Below are 15,812 nucleotides of genomic sequence, written 5' to 3'. Positions count from 1 at the left end.
TTTTCAGAAGGTCATGCTAATTAAAAAATCATACCCCCATCAAAATCACTAATGGAAATACCTCTTGGTGTGCTCCACGTGTGCTCCTGGGGCTCACTGTGATCAGCCCATCTCTCTTGGAAGGTGGCTTCTTATCCTGGCTGGCAGCAACAGGAACTTCCACACACGCCGTCCTCTGATACTGAGGACATAAATTATTGAGCAGCCCAGCAGCACTGCCCTTTCACAGTGTCAGTGCTGAGAAATGACTGACGCTCTCCCTTTGCACGTCATTCAAATAAAAACCTAATTGCACCACAGCTGGATGGGAAAGGGCTGGGACTGGCAAACAGGTTTGTTGTGGAGTTCACAGTTCCCACTAAGAAAAACTGCATTTGAACAATACTTTGTATATATTTTCTGGCTGTGTCTCTCTGAGCCCCAGCACAGATGACCATGCACACTGCGCCTGGGACATTTTGCTGGTGTAAATAGCACTTGCACCCAACCTGTTCTGAAAATGGTGCTTAAGGCCACCGAATTCAGCCTTATAGCAGCTACCCTGCAGGGAAATGGGTTTTCTTAGGGAGATGAGATAATATGGGCTGTGGCAGCACTTCCATTAGACCCACTGTCATCCCACCCCCTGATGTGCAGGTGTGGGGCATCTGTGCAGATGCAAATTCATTATACTGAGCACCAGCAATAACTGGGCTGATCCCTGAGTGGATGCACCAGGACAGGGACTGCCAAACGAAGCAGAAGTGCAGCCCTCTCCTCTTGTATCAGTCTCGTCTTAAGGAGTCATTTGTATTAAGGATGGCCTGATTTATGATTTGGCTGAGATTAAAATACATTTCCTTCCAGAGTGATTTTATCCAGACTTTTTAAACCACCTCATAAACTCAAATCCTTAGGAACTCTCTGGCAGGTAGATACCTTTAAATCTCCATTAGACCCTTGGCACTCAGCAAACCTGACACATCCAGAGGTGGTAGGGAGGACAAAGTGCCCAGCTAAGACCTGGGAGCTGGTGATCTTCAAGCTTTATCCACTAAAACTTGAAACCTGAAGCCTCTTTCAACTGTTTTAGTGTAAGAAATAAAGCCATGGTGGCATGGAGTCAGGAAAAGGATGCAGGAGAGACCACAGGAGTTCTTACTCTCTCCGGGCATCTGAAACACTTCTCCTTTCACCACTACCCTGCATGATCATGCTGCCACCCTTTCGGCAGCTGAGGGATGCTTAAAAATCACAGCTAAAGCTTTTTTTGTCTGCTTCAGCCACCTGAAACAACCTTCTGTTCAGATGGAAGCACCGAAGTGTTTCTTAAAACATCTCTTCCTCCCTCCTTCCATTAAATATTTAAGAGAGGAACGCCAGGGGAAACCACGCACGGTTACTGAGGCAGGCTGGCACAGCGCTGGGAACCATGGAGAGCTTGATTTAAATAGCAAAGAGATGGCAGGTGCTCACAAAGCACCTTTCGGTTTTAGGTTCCCATTGCCCCCATCACTGGGGTGCTCCCCACCGCATCCCCAGCATCGCATCCACCGGCTTGGTGGCTGAACAAGCAACACGGATACAACCGAGCACTGCAGATCCCTGCAGGGAGATGCTTGGTGGGGGAAGGCAGGCTGGGGTGCACACATGCTTGCTGAGACCAGTCCTGCTTTACAGATCTGGTGAACTAAATTATATTGAGCTGGAAACCAAGTGCTTGTCAGGACTGATGGGATTGTGGCAGTGTCTGGGCACCAGCCACAGTGGGACAGGAGCAGAGTGTGTAGCCCCCCAGCAACCAGGGGTCATGTCATCCCCACCTGGCACTTTGTTTCCCCACCATCACCTTCCCTACTCTGCCTGATTTTGGAGGGATGAAGGGTGGCAGAGGGAGGGCATTGGTGAGACTCGGTGCTTTGCAGTTGCTGTAGCAACTGTGGTGTCTCTAGCAGCAAGAGCACACATTTCCTGCAGCTACACCGAGTGTGAGCTGGTTACTGGAGGGCAGATTACCTTTTTTCCCCTGCCAGAAGAAAGCCGTCCTGTGCCTCCACAGCAACCAGAGCCCAGGAGGTGCTGCTGAGCCCGCAGCAGAGGTGCAGGGGAGCCCGCTGCCGAGCCCGAGGGACGCTGCTGCACCTTCCTGCTCCTGGGCAATCTTCTGCATGAGTCAAACCTCAGCACCTCCTCCAGACCCTCCACTGCTCCCCCCTCAGCCCCCTGGCAAGCACAACCTGCCTTTCCCTACCCAGTCTGGAGTGATGGGGTTGCTGCAGCCATCCAGGCTCCTCCCTGGGGCAGCTCAGGCCTCAGTTAGCTTCCACACGAATTAGAGCATCTACTTTGATGGGGAGGGATCAGGCTCAATCAAAACATTCTCAGTAGTGGAGGATCACCACAAGCTTTGCTAAGTTACTTTCCTGATAATGACTTTTCAACAAGAGAGCCTTTTTCACAGGATGGATTAACTAGGTGGCTGTTTCCAGTCATCTTGTAAGACTTTGCCTCCTAAATCTTGTTACTTCCCCATCTTTGTGCATCACAAGCCCTGACCTGCTCTCCCTTCCTTTTGAGAAACCAGAGAGATGGAGCTCCTTCAGCCAGCTCTTGAAATGCTTTGGTGCCTCCTCTCCGAGCCTCAGAGACTTGGCCACGGCACTGGGGTTTGACCTTGAGGCACATTGCTCCAACGTGCCACCCTTGTGCCAGGACTGGCCTTCGGCTACATGCAATGGCAGGAGCCCACATCTATGCGGAGCCGATCAGCCTGGTTTGGGGTCCACCCTGTGTATGTGACTTGTCTCTCTTTTCCTCCAGTAACGCGCCTTTACGTTCAGTTCACATAAAGCACATCCCGCTGGCCTTTGCCCAACAGGTCACATCAGCCAGCAGATAAATGGAGAACAAAGCAAACAAACCTTAGTGCGAATGCTTCAGTGTTGCTTACCACCCATGGCTCTGGGTTGCATTTGTTTTGGTTTTGTTTGCAAAACTAAGCCCCAAGCCTGGCATAAATGCAGAGACCTGGCCTGTTTCTCCAGCTCTGATCCAGCCTTTTCACCACCTGCCTTTGGGACGGCTCCTTTCTTCCTTCCTTCCTTGCTTTTTTTCCTTTCTCAGATGGTCATCTTCACCACAGGAAAAGAGATGGGTGATGCTTAGGCAGGGGCTGTTGTCACCCAAACCAGAGTTTTTTTCACCCAAATAATCACTTGATGTGCCATTTCTTAGCTGGTGTTTTCGGGGCTGCAGCTTGAGCTTTACGTTCCCTGGGAAGTTTTCTTGAAGAACAGGTTGGCTGGTTGCGGAATGTCTCGCTGCTATTTTCAGCCTGGGACGTTTTCCCTTTTTTTCTTCAAAGTACAACAAAAAACCTGTCAACAAGTCACAAAAGAGTGATCTCAGTCTAAAATATGAGCCCTGGCACGGGAGGGCATTTGACTCAGAAGCCACTTCCCATCTTTGGAGAGGTGAAGTATGTTCCACTTCGTCATCCCAAAGGTCTTTAAACCCTTATAAAAACAGAGTTTATTTATCTGCAGTCAGAACAGCCTATCTATTATGTTGAAGGCTGAATTCAGAAAGTTTCTTCAGAAATTTATTGGTTTCATTCCTACCAGTCTGAACAGAAGTTTTCCACAGAGTCTGTCAAACTACAAATGTCTCAATTCCAATTTCCTTCAGTCTTTAGCAAGACATCACATTAATTGTGTTAAGAAAGCACTTTTATTAGTTACTGAGAAAGCAGGAGTCTGGCAGCTCTTCTTGACCACTAGCTGTTCACTTTTGTGAAGTCTCCTTGCACAGCGGTTTGATCCAATGCAGTGGTTTTCTCCACCAGCAAACTCAGCAGCGCCTGGAGCCAAAGGGACCAGCTCCAGGAGATGATTATTTGCTTCAGGTCTCAAGAATTCCTACTGCTGCCCAGGCAAAGCCTTTCTGCCTCTCTCGAGGCTTTTCACATCCCCACCATCAGAAAAAACAGAGCAGTGGAGGCCCATGGTCAGCCTGAGGCCAGGGAGACCCATGAGAGCAGTCATAAACACATCCAGAACAGCGTCATTTCTTCTACACCTGTAATGCTTTCAAGTGGACTTCAGGAAAGGCTCATAGGAGTTTCATTTTTGTCTGATTTTGCCTAGGGCTCTGTTTCAGCCAACAGCTCAACCTAGTGATAACGTGGCATCTACTTTGCAAGGAAATGGTGGTCGTGAAAAAAGCCAGCAATTCCCAGTCCTTCCCCGATCTGATCTCCATGGGATGCTCTGGGATTGATCCTGCCAACACTTGGTCACACTGGAGCTGCGTGGGCAGCCAGAAACCCAAACTTCCCACCAGCTTCCTCATATCGGCCCTCTCAGCTTCCTTTGGTCAATGCCAGTGCACAGGGAGCAGGACGCCCGTGCCTCGGGGCATCAGCCACCTGCAGCACACACTCAGTTCCCTGTGATACACGCACCACGGCCAGATACAACTAGGTCACCAGCATTTAATGGGAAAACTCAGCTCTACTCCACTTTTGCTATTAACTGCCCCATTCTATAGAAGGTGACAGACATGACATGGCATTAAATGACACAAATTGAAGTTGGCTTTTCTCTCCAGGCATCTTTTTCAGCACCCCCAAAGCCATGGCAAGCCGAGTTCCTGCTCACGCTTCAGCTCCACAAGTACCTTAAGGAGTGGCAGCACACACATGTGCAGTCCTCACGTGGAAGGAGCCTGCGCTCTGATAATCAAGATGTTAATGCTGAAAGACTGAGCAGGTTTCCCTTAGCTGTCACAGCTTGGCTGTGAGGAGCTTATGAAAAGAAAATAAATAAATTAGAACTTACTTGAAATAGCCAACAGATCAAAACCTGCAGATTTCTGGAAGCAGCCATGCTGGGAAGAACCATGTGTTAATGGTCTGGTTATAAGACCTATCTTATGGTTGTGTTTTGCTGTAAATTAACATTAAAATATTAATGTAAAATAACATGAAGCATTAACTTTGCAAGTATCAAATATTGGCAGGGCTGGCAGGATTACACCCATCCATCTCCAGAACCACCTGCATGAGCACACTCACACCGTCATCTTCCAGCCAGGCACATACAGACACCCCCTGCGCAAGGATGGTCAGGACAGGCACAAGTGAGAGCCCAAGATACATTGGGAGCAAAGATGTTCCTGCAGAAATGGTCTGTTGGCTGCTCAGGTATCTGTGGAGGGATCCATCGGTCAACAGAAACCTGGAGTGATGATCTTTCAGGTTGGAGGAAAAGCTGTGCCACCCAAAAAGCCCAGTTCAGCTCTAGTCACAGTCCCCTTCGATCTACCCTCAGTTTAACACAAACTCACCTGGGGAAAACAAATTCTCTCAGGCTTGAGGATGGGTATCTGATACCCAAATCTTACAGCTAAAAATATTTTTAATTGTAAAAATGCCTTCTTGACTTCCCTTGCTGTCAGAGTGCTTGAGGGGATTCTCTTGCCACCAGAGTGCAAAGGATCAAGCCCACGGAGCAACAAATATTGGGGAAAGCCTTCGTTCAGCACAGGCCCCTCACCTCTGCCCTTGATTTTAGGACTCCACTCTAAATTTTAGACCAGAAACATGCAATTAAGGGCTGAGCGAGGTCTGGTCATGGCTTCTGCACAGGACGTGCCTCCTGCACAGAAGAGCAAACACCAGTGCAGACGTGTATGGTGGAGGGACCTCATTGCTCATAATTTAGGCCAATTTTGCTTTCAAGTGCTGGCCTAATCATGATTGCTGGAGGCCAGATGATGCAATTAGTTGGGTTCCAGGACCTGATGCTCTCACATGTACTTGGTTTTACATCTGTATTATTCACCAGCCTCATGAGAGGCAGCCCTGACTTCTTCTGGATGGATGGAGAGGAGAATCAGGCATTTCTATTATTTATCCCTTGTACCAGCCACATCCAGCCTGACAAATAGCCCTGTCACATGCCCTTTGCACGGCTGGGGAGAGCCTCAATTAGATGGCGGTGGCCACGTACGGGCCACCAGCCCCAATGTTTACAGGAAGCACCAGCACAGAGCATGGAATTAAAAAGACCACAAGGAAGTGAGGGATTATTTACTGGAGATTAAAGGACATGGAAAAACCACAGAACAAATCAGTGGGACCTAAGCAATGGTAGCTGCTATTTCAGTCTTCCAGCTGCTGGCATTCACACCGGTCATGCTGCAAAAGGAGAATTTAGGAGGAATTCAGAAGAACAGATGGTGGCCCTGCTTTTGGACCAGTGTGGGGGACTATGGTGGGTCCGTGGATTCCCTGATGGAGGGCATGGGAACAGAAATTAGCCTTGAAGATATGAAGGACTACCCGTGAGAAAGATGGGCGTAAAGGAGTATCCGGAGATGTTAAGGACGTACCCGTGAGAGAGAAGGGAGTAGAAGAGTAAATTGACGATAGCAAAAATAGCCAATGACATGTTACTGCTGTAACTTGTAACCAATAGTGAAGATACACATGAATTGGTAAAACTGTATAAAAATGCACTTGTGGCAATAAATGGCATCTACTACTTTCATCCTGGAAGAACTTGGTCTATGTCGTTTGTCCGTCTCAACCACGACAGACCAGTAAAAGACACCAAAGAACAGACCCTAATAAACCTGCTGGAAGGATGGGAGGGATGTCTGCTCCACTCCTTCCCTTCCTCAACCAGTCCTGTGAGTCTTCCTTCTCCCCTGCTGTGATTCCTGCTTTTGGCCTGTATCCCCAGCCCAAGCAGCTCTGGCCAGGCCTGCCTGCCAGCAAAACCACAGAGATATGCCCATGGGTTAGCCCAGATTAATCAAGATAAAGCACCTGCTCAAACCTGGGAGGAAGTGGGGTGAGGGTTGAGGTCTGACATCTCAAGACCTTCAAGACAGCAATGGGAGCTGGTGTTTCGTGGAATCTCCAAGGAAAAGGGGAAAGCTACCAGGTGAAGGTTAATCGTGGTACTCCAATCCAGTCTAGCCAAATTCCTCTCAAGACCACTTCTTCTCCAGGCTTTGGCCTTTAGTTTAAGCACCCACAACCTCCTTTTCTCTTAGAAAGTTGAAACCAATCAGTACTGTGTCTGGGGGAACATGAGGCAGGCAAACTTGTGGCCAAGCAGACACCTTACAAGCGCTAGCCCGTGTTTTAAGTGCCTCAATCCAAGCACCCGTGAGGTCACCTAATTTTTGGTGAGGTCTGCTTTTCAGCTAAGACTGGCCAACAAGATTTCAGTGGTTGCTCATGAGCTCTGAAATTTGGGTTGTAACTGTATCGGGTCTCATGTCAGTGAGTCCCCACCTCTACCTGCAGCCACAGATATGCAACTGCCGCTCCGGTGGCACTGCAGGATGGTCATGTACTCAACCTCACTTTTTCCCCAAAGTTCTGTAAGATTTTCCAAATGCTTGAATGCACTTTCTCTAGCATCCCCTGTCCATCCCCATAGTTGATGAAGGTCGAGCTCCCCCTCCCAAAACAGCATTTCCAGCAGTCCTATGCCCCTTGGTGCTGGCTGCAGGGTGGCAACTCAGCCCTGACCTCATGGGAAGGTGGCCATGGTCTGAAACCCCAGCCCTGCTCCTTGCGCAGTCCGTGGTGAGCACGATCCTGGGGGAATTACAGAGCTCTGTAAAGGCAGTGGGAGGGAAGGAGGCTCCTCTTGGTGAGGAGCCCACAAGAGGCTCCACTGACATTCCTTCCTTCTCCCTTGCCCTGCATGCACGTAGCTGAGCGAACACAAAGCGGCACGTCGCGTTCGTGTTTGACCCAGAGCTGTGCTTGGCTGCTGGTGCCGTACCACAGGCTCCGTCCGGAAAGCAAACAGTAGCTCAGTGGGTTTTTCTTTTTTCTTTTCATTTTGTTCTCCCTACAACAAATAGAGAGAAAGGATGAATGAGCTTATTTTACAGCCTCAGAGGAATACCCAACCATTGTTAGTTTGACACATGCTGCAAAAAGTGATGGCTAAGAAAAGAAAAGCTTATTCTTTCCTGAATGGGTTGGCTGAAAAAAAACAAACGCCACCCCACCCCAAAACCCCTTCCATGGGCCAGCAGCAGCATTTCCATCAGCTGCGTGGCTGATCCACAACCCAGTGACTTCCAGGCAGGACCTGACCTGCTGCACGTAACAAAAGGCAGGTGAAGATCTGGGTTTACATCATTTTTGAGGAGTCTGAAGCCCATGTTTCCTTCTCTCAATTCTCTGCGGCTAGAAAATGTTGTCACAAGGTCTCAAAGTCCTGAGTCCCAGGTGAGGCTCAGGCACCTGCAATGAGTATGTCAGAGGTGATGAGACACCAAGGGTGACCACCTCTGCTTTGGAGAGCCAGCATTGCCAATATATAGGTTCAACAACACTTTCTCCCCTTGGAGAGAAGGACTAAGAGCCAGGGCATGCAGAGAAAATAGCCATGCCACAGCTGCTCAATTAATTAACTCAATTAATTTTAACCAGGACCTCTTGGGTGATTTCACTGCGGCCATCTCTTGCTGGGCGCCATCACCTGCTGCAGCCTTGTCTGAAGCAGTAACTTGGTTCTGGAGCTGTATTTCTCTCCACTCATCATATAACTTGCTTCTCCCATGAATTCACATAATTTTTCCTGGTGGTAAAGTGGTAAAATCAACCTCAGGAGCTCAGTGTCCGCAAATGGGGATTCAGAGTTTGGAGTCTGTGGCTGTCTTGTGCAGTTCAGTGACACACAAAGGGCAAGAAAAAAAGAATTCCATTAATGGAACAAGTCCTTTATAATTCACCCAAACAAACTTCCCACCTAAGACACTGCTTTTTAACAGATCGATTAAAAAAAAGGCAGGAAATGCTCGTGAATATGCTCCTTCCCTGTCGCAGCTGCAATTCCGCTTTCAAACACATCTGACTTTGGAGACTGCCTTGGATTTGTATGGCTGCACACTAATTTTCCTGCTTTATTCAGTGCTCAAAATGGCTGCAAAAAGGAGCTAAGACAGACGCCTGGAGATGCAGCCCTGGACGCTGAGCCACCACCTCCCTCCGTGCCCTGCCCGGCGTGTACAGGCTCCCGGGAACAGCGACCGACGGGCGGCTGAGATTGTGTCCGAGACCATTTCCTTCCCTTTGCTGCTGTGTGCATCAACAGGTGCCTTAATTTCAAGAATTAAGAGTCACTTTCTTTTAAAGTCTATAAAATCAGGAGATCAGCTTCCTTACTAATATCAGCAGAGAGCAAAACAGAGCCCAGGCAATTTTATCAGCTGTGGGAGGGTCTGTCGGAGAAGTGATGCACCACAGAGGGGATGAGATCTCATCTTATATTAAAGGCAGCCGCATACCCGTACGCTGCTGTGTAGTGCCCTTAATAGCAAAACCAGCAACTAGAATCTTCAAAGGGTTAATATCTGAACAAATTACAGTGAGGAACAAAAAGGGGATTTTGATTTAACTTGGATTTTCTTTTTTTTTAACCTATTGAGTGACCAAAGCTTTTAAGCTGTGCTCCAGAGCCCGGCAAGAGCCTCCTCCCCGTGCTGGTGCAGCTGCCAGCCGTGCTTCACCCTCCGGCTGCTGAGGAAGGGGGCGAGAGGAGAGGGCAGGTGCTGGGGGGATGTATCCTGACCCAGAATTTCGTGGATTCCCCCGCACCGCGTGGGGAGCGGCGGGAGCCTCATTATGTAGAGGTGCAGGCAGGGGACTGGCTCGGTGACAGCAAGTCTGCTCAGTCGCAGATCAAATGGCTTAATAGAAACTGGATCCAACTGGTCCAGCCTTGTGGGTTTTGATTTAAACTGCAGTTATAAGGTGTGATTAGAGGCGGGGGATGCTGCGCCAAGAGCTCAGACATGAAGCAAAAAACATATATTAAAAGAAAAAAACCCTTCCCCTAAACCTATATATAGATATATTTCCATCATTAACTCTTTGTCTGCCACTACCAGATACCCAAGGAAATCCTGGGCCATCCGAGGACACCTCGGTGCTGCTGCTTAAAGCTGATGGCTGTAAGAGGTCTGTCAACACCACAGAGGAATTTGGCCACTGAAACACCAACATTTATGGGCTTGATATTAATAATAACCACAGCAGAACTTCACAGGGACTGACTGAGTCTCTCCTGCCCCACAGCTGAGAGCAAAGGAGACGATGTCTTCCCCAAAGCCCCCATGCTGGCCAGTGACGGCTGCAGCAGGGGCTGTTCTCTGGCTGCTTTCTTTTTGGGTTACTCCTATACAGCAAAGAGGGAGACAGTGCTTTTCTGGAAATGGTTAAACGATGTCTCTTTTTCCCGTCTCCAACTAGTCACCCAAAACTCAATAGTTAATCTGGCAAATGGAGACCTTTGGAGATGTTAACACATTTCAAACCTTCAGCCATATGGATAAAATCGCAATTCAATAAAATTGCTCATTCTTTATCTTGAGGCAGCATCATCATGCAGTTAATTTCAAGCTTTCCAGTAAGCTGTAATATATCTTTTAACCTAAGAGCTCTTTTGCATGACACTGAAATAGGTCCCATTCTATATACATCTGCTGCCAAGACAAATGTATGGTTGAGCAGCAGTAAAGAGGATATAAAAGACTCCCACGTTACAAATGTAGGAGGCAGAGGATATTTTAGCATGGCAGTGGTTACACTTTTGGCAGCTTTGCTATAATAACCTTGTTTTCAGAGCCTTAAAATATTCCCTGTGCAGTGCAGACTGACATATTTGCTTTCAGTAGAGCTGTCTCAGGGGCCGGGGCTGGTGAACGGAGCTCGGGAACGTGGGAGAACACAAAGATGATAGAGTTAATACCACCCTACGTTTAAACAGGGTATTTCCCCACAAAATGCAAATATTTACAAATGCCATCAGGTCCTGGCAGGTCCATTGCCATGGATGCAGAGAGGCACTCAGGAGGCACCTGCACACAGCGTGCTGAACCCCAGGGCCGCTTCAGGAGCTGGGGGCAAGGGAAAGAAGATGAGCGGGCAGGCCAAAGGCCAAAAACATGAGGGAAAAGGGGTATCAGACACCAGCCTTGTGTTGGAAAAGTCCCTGGAGACATCCACTATCTTACCATCTGATGGAGATCTCAAGTCACCTGCCCCTGCTGGGTGCCCATCTGGACCTCAGACGTTCCTGCCTCGAAGCACACGCACCCCATCTGCAGCTGGCAGGTGGACGTGGGCTTCCATGTGTCTCCCAAGTCATCCTGAACTCTAATATTTATCCACCCAGGCACTGAGTTGCCTATGGAGATAATTAGCAGTGACGACTCCTACCTTAGTGCACTCTGGGATGGCAAGAGTAGTAGCGAAAGCTTTTATCCAGGCAATTTTTCGAGCGGAAAAGGAGAGCTTGTCTCATGCAGCTGATGGGAAAAGGAAGCAGCAGGGACAGCATCGTGACTTGAGAGTTGTTGCCTGGTCCTGTTTGCTCTCTGTCTCCCCATCAGGCAAGGCAGGGTTGTCCTCCAGGTCCTCAGATGCTGTCACCGTGATGCTGAGGGCAATGTGCTCTGCGAAAGACCAGCAAATCCCTTTGCTCTGGGAACTCAGCCTGACAAGGGAGGACACAAGGATGATTGCTTTGAAACTTCAGGATGGATTTCCAGACACTCTGAGCATCAGCTGAGCCAGAGGCAGAGCACAGAGCAGCAGCAGAGAGGTGGCTTCCTACCTTCTCCTGGTCCCTGTACCCCCAAACAACATTTCCCAGTGTCCAGCCTGTGATAGGAAAGGGATGAAATCGTAGAGTCCAGTCAGATCAGTTTGAACCATCAATTTCTTGCAGAGTGGATATCTGGGAGTTCAGACGGGCCAGGTTTGAATAGCAAAGCAAACATGAGACCGAGCTCTGTGCAAGAAAATTTTGGGAAACGGGCAAATGTTGACCTAGCCCAGGGTATGGGCTCAGTATCGAACCCAAAAGGAGCTCCGGGAAGTGCAGTCAGCAGGATCAGTCTGTGTCAGGTGCAGTCCAGACACCTAGAGATTTCTGTGGGTATGGAGGGTCAAGTTTAATAAGGGGGTAAATAACCAAACAATGCTGTTTTACAATGTTTTATGTGTACATACAATCCCAGAAATTCAACCCTGCTAGTTACCATTTCTGAGCCAGCAGGAAAAAAGACTTCGTATCATCAAGCCTCCTTAGAAAAGCTCATTGCTACTTGTGCTGAACTTGGATGGGGTCTTAGCATAGAGGATTTTGTGAGCATGTGATAGCATTATAGTTTCATGCTAATCTGTCCTCATTGTGTGCTATTAAAAATAAATAAAAATCAAGGCTTCCTAATCCACAGGCTGCTAACTGTGGGAAAAAAGTGTTTGTCACAGCCTTAGCAAGCGCTTTAAATGCGTCACGCTTCTGTATTTATTTATTAGCGAGTGAATGTATGACCACATTGTTACTAACCTGAGTATCTGGACTGCAAAACCCAGGCAGCTCCTCTTGCAGGACAAATCCTTCAGGTCTTCAGCAGAAACCCCGCACCAAGCAAGTCACAGGGCTGGGCGAAGGGTGACCCGACCCCTCTTGTGCATGGACAATTGGCGGGGTTTGGCAGTGCCTCACCAATAAAAGTTACTGCCTCTGACAGGTTTGTTTTGGATTCCTAGGGAATAAAAGAGAAAGAAAGAAGTTATTTTGAAAGTAGATCAGGTATCAAAGAATAAAAACAAGCAGGTGCTTTTGCTACCTGCAGGCTGAGCCCTCTACCAAGAAGCCAGGTGTATACTCTTGCCTGGGGTGAAACTCCCCCCGATTCAAAGAGGCAGCATGACAGAACTGGGGCTCTGATCTCCGCAGATGCGCGAGGCCCAGGAGAAGGTCTCGATTTCAAACTTCAGGAAGCATTTTCATCTTACGTCCCCTCTCCAACCAGCAAGGCCTGGCAGTTCCTAAGGGGAAATCCCATGTGGACTGAGGAATGCTTTCCTCCTCTTGTCTTTGCAGCACAAGACAAGGAACCAAACTACCTTCTAGATGTGAGCTCTGGACAAGACAGTGAGTGTCTGCCATGGGGACTGCAAATCCTCCTGCAGGGACGCTCCTGTCCTCTACACACACAGCAACAGGGTCCCGCGCCTGCATTGGCCAACATTTTGTCAACTGGTCAATAAAGATGATGCAGTTCTAGAAATAAACCCAATCCCAGCCTCTGCTCCAGTAAACAAACTTCCTTTAGAAGATGCCTGGGTTCAGCCTCCCCGATGCTTCTGTCCCAGCGTCTGGCGGAGCAGCAGCCACCCACTCCTCATTAGCTTGATGGGTACCTCAGCAGCACAAATCACCTCAAGTTACCTTGGCCACCGAGTGCAGCAGATCCTTCTACAATGAAACAGCACAGCAGGAATTATCCCAGTCCATAATTGCTCTGAGCAGACAATAAACCAGCTCATGCTGGTGGAAGTAGCCACTCGGAGGTAATAACCCAGCGAGTAACAATAATGGCAGCAGATACTTGATAAAAAGCAGGGAACAAAAGAGAAAGCTTTCTCCATTATACAAAGAACGGATGTTTTCTGTTTGCTTCCTTCGGTTCAGAAATGCATTTAGCTATTTGGAGAGCGATGGAGCACGGCTCACCCGCACGCACAGCAAAAGCGGGTTTCAGGCTGGGGGAGGAAAGGATCGTTTCCATTAGTAAGATCACGGGCAGGAAAATTAGTTTTCTCCTTTTAATCTTTCTTGGATTTCTACCCAGCCACTATCCAGACATTTTATTTTCTTCAAGAGAAATGTCTGCATATTGGTGGGGAAAAAACCCAAATCTGCTTTGGGTTGGTTAAAAAAGTGCATTGAAACACAGACATGCTTGTTCCCCTCACCTACACCCTGCAAGTGCCCCAAGCCAGGCAATGGGGGGCTGAGCCATGCTTGTCTGAGGCAAATCCCAAAAGTCAGGGGCTTCCATATGGCCCTTGCTCCTGCACGTGTCTTGTGACCCCGAGCTGCCCAAACTGCTGACACCGGGGGGTCTGGCCCCTTGCCACGTAACCGCTGGCCTGCAGCTCCGCAGCACCACAAAGCACTCCTCAAGCACCATGAAAGGCACCGGCATGGTGGAGGCAGGTGGATGGCAACACAGCCCTGAGGATGTTTATTATTGCGGCTCTGGCTCAGCAGCAAGTGCCTGGCACAGTCGCTTCAGCAATACCCCCCTTTCACACTGGGCTCCCTCCTGCGCCCCCAGCAATGCCACCTGCCACCTCCCACCAGAGCCCCAGGGCACCGGCGCTGTGATGGGCTCCTGCAAAGAGGATGGGAGCTGCAGGAGACAGAAATCACAGCAGAGAGAAATCAAGATGTGAAAGATGGAACAGCAAAACCCAGGGGCATTTGTGTGGGGTTTAAAGACCAAAGTGCCAGCTGGGCACAACACGACCCTGCTCCAGCCGTGCCGAGCTTTGCCCTGCAAAATAAATGAGGCTGAAGACAGCCATCTGCAGTGAAGAGCGTACCAGGGAAGGCTCTGCAGGACTGCAGAGGCTGAGCACTGCTCGTTAAAGTGCTGCGGAAATGTGAATGAAGCAGATGAATGGATGGAGAAATGAATGAAGGAAGGAAGGGGAAGTGAATGAATATTGCATGGACTCACTGCCTTTCATCTTGGGATGGCAGAGCTGTGCAGCGCAGCTGATGGGCAGGAACCGTGTCGGTACTCCCCAGAGAAACCCCTGGTCAAAACAAATCAGATTATTTCCTGTTGATAGAGCCCTTCAGGGGGAGGCGAACAGGGAGATGTGGCATATGGATTCATATCACTTGAAGCATGAGGCTTTCCCCATACAAAATCCTGCAACTCCCCCTTAATCAATGAGACAGATCATTACTTATTGAGTTGCCCTCATTCTTGCTATTCCAGACACCACATGATTTCCATGGCAACGACATCCCAGCCGTCTCAGGCCTTTTCCTAACCTCTGTCATCTGCTGTCAAGCTACACCAGTGCATAACCAGGAGAGACAAGCACCAGGGCCACGAAGGTGCCTTTTGGCACTGGAGGGGTTAAACGTCCATTACTCCCCAATGTGGCCCAACTCTGTGAGCCCCAGGAACCCCTGGCAGCCAAGTGTGGCACAAGGCTTGCAGGCAGCTGTAGGGATTTTCAAGAAGCACACAGAAATGAAAAATAATTTTCTGGAGGTTTTATCATGCTGTTCCAGAGCGCAATCAGCTGAACCCACTGGCCAGCCTGACTGCGACTGGATTCAGGGTGGTTTAAATGGGATGATGGGAGGAAGCAGAGAGATGCTGCTTCTCCCTTTGTAATGCAGAGCAGGGTCAGGAGTGATCCCAGATGTTTTGGGGAGGAAAGGGAATACAGCTTCACTTCTAGTTTTGAGGATAAAACATGCTCTCTTATTGTTTTCTACCTTCTGAAGGAAAAACTAGCCTGGGATGTGATGCTGCTTCTCAAACACTGCAGGTACAACCTGATGTGACTGCCACAAGCAGCACACACAGACTCAGAGGAGCATCCAGCCCTGCTCGAACATGGTGCCACGAATCACTCCTCAATGCCAGTTTGATCCTGTTTGGTTGTGTGGACTTGGGGTGTCGTCATCCCTGCAACATCATCGAGCTGCTCCTCTAGCAGTGCCTGCTCAGGGCTGTAACACCGCTGAGCCTGGCTCCGAGAGCCATTTTGCAAAGGTTTAGTAGGATATTTAGGGTGGGATGCAAAGTTCATGGACTATCTGTGGGCTTGGAGTACATTTTTGAAGTGGCCTCAAGAGCATAAAGCCTGCCATGCATGGGGATCTGGGCACACAGACGTGGTGTGCTGAACGAAGTGGTGCTGCTAGGCTCGCTCACACAGAAACTGCCTCTGCTGCCGGCAGGAGCTGGACGCA

General features: G+C 49.0%; 1 long non-coding RNA gene across 1 annotated transcript; it reads right to left on the bottom strand.

The window, feature by feature from the left end:
* Positions 1–7,823: 7,823 nt before the first annotated feature.
* Positions 7,824–14,812, bottom strand: LOC309443492. Its single transcript, XR_014184800.1, has 4 exons — positions 14,554–14,812; positions 12,369–12,567; positions 8,447–8,666; positions 7,824–7,853 (listed from the first exon to the last, which is right to left on the bottom strand). It is a non-coding gene; the product is annotated as an uncharacterized lncRNA (long non-coding RNA).
* Between the last annotated feature and the right edge of the window lie 1,000 nt (positions 14,813–15,812).

This window comes from Streptopelia decaocto, assembly GCF_964273445.1.
Source record: "Streptopelia decaocto genome assembly, chromosome: 8".
Classification (NCBI taxonomy): Eukaryota; Metazoa; Chordata; class Aves; order Columbiformes; family Columbidae; genus Streptopelia; species Streptopelia decaocto.
The sequence above is the reverse complement of the archived record's forward strand: the minus strand, read 5'-3'. Positions and strand labels throughout refer to the sequence as shown.